Below are 1,539 nucleotides of genomic sequence, written 5' to 3' on the forward strand. Positions count from 1 at the left end.
CCCCTCTCAATACCGTCCGGCAGGCGGATAGTCGTGGACTGTTGTAGCTATTTGAGCCGTACGAAAGCTGAGGGGGAACTTTGAGGCCGAAGGGCCTTGTGGGGTAGCCCTGCAATATTAGAGCCAATATCGCAAACTCAGGTAGGATAGGCCCATCAAAATCAGATCATGATATATACTTTTCTCAAATCCGCTAAAGTAAAGCATAATTTCATATTTTCAACTAGGTCAAGCTGCAGTTATAATTTACTTATTAACACCCAAATAATTTATTGAATGCATTTAAACTTCATTCTATAACAAGAGATTCTCCAAACTTTCTAACTCCTTGGACTCGTAACACTTACACATAATTGGACTTGTTTGACAGTTGCTCAATTTATTTGATAAACAAATCCAATTCTTTATAAGAGTAACGAGTCCCAGGAAATAATTAACTGGAAATTTTGGAGAATCTTTTGTCATAGAATGAAGCTTAAATGCACCTAGTAAACTATTTGGGTATTTATAGGTAAATTGGCACTCTTTTATTCATTTTTATCAAATCTATCTTTTGGGTCTTTAAGATCACTGTCACTGAAGTGTGTTAATTAAAATTTATGTAATATATCATACCAACAAATGTAATTTTAAAGCTCACACCATTTTATTTGAGTATCACTCAGCATAATACGACTCTAGACATAGCTAGCGGTTGTATATATCATGATCTGATTTCGATGGGTCTATCCAACCTGAGTTTGCGATATTGGCTCTAATATTGTTCAGTCCTTTGCAAGTCCATGGCTATAGTGAAATTAAGTTGTGTGTCTAATAAACGTTTTGACATGTCCTATTGAGAGATTAGGTGACTTCCAAACATATGCACAAGTAAACACTATTCTATTTAAAATTTGAAAACTTTGTTTTGTTCAGAAGTTACAAAATTCAACTTTCAGTACCACATTTGGATTCCTCTTTACAAATTGAATAGAAAATGTCTTATACTCAGAGACGATCAGAGTCGAAATGGAAAAGTTATTAGCCCTCAAACTGACAAAAATCTCCAAAACGACCAGATTGTCAATTTGAGGAGGAATAACTCTGCCATTTCGATTCCGATCATCTTCGGGCATAAAATATTTTCGTTTTCTTTTGTCAAGAGGAACCCGAAGCAATAGTTACCATTTAACATTTCTCGCCCGCCTCCACCACTCGGCACGCACCCCCAGCGCACCCGTCGCGCACTCGTTGCGCACTCGTTCCGCACTCGTTCCGCGCTTACCCGATTTTTACAGGGGAAATGAAAAATTTGACTTTTTAGAAGCAATGAGAATCAAGGGAATCGATGGGAATCACCGGGAATCATCGGGAATCAAGGGGAATCAGCGAAAAAACACAGGGAATCGCCGGGAATCACCAGGAATCGCTGGGAATCAACGGGAATCCGAGGAATCAGCGGGAATCACGGGAATCAACGGGAATCACGGGAATCAACGGGAATCACCAGGAATCACGGGAATCAACGGGAATCAGTTCTTTCGGGAATCATGTGTACAC

The 1,539-nt window shown here is 39.2% G+C and overlaps 1 protein-coding gene across 1 annotated transcript in view; it reads right to left on the bottom strand.

Moving 5' to 3' along the window:
* The window catches only part of LOC113217481 (histone-lysine N-methyltransferase E(z)), an 11,938-nt gene that overhangs the window by 5,739 nt on the left and 4,660 nt on the right, over window positions 1-1,539 (bottom strand). The window lies entirely within an intron of this gene.

The sequence above is a fragment of the Frankliniella occidentalis genome, unplaced genomic scaffold, assembly GCF_000697945.3.
Source record: "Frankliniella occidentalis isolate FOCC.00 unplaced genomic scaffold, Focc_3.1 Scaffold71, whole genome shotgun sequence".
NCBI lineage: Eukaryota > Metazoa > Arthropoda > Insecta > Thysanoptera > Thripidae > Frankliniella > Frankliniella occidentalis.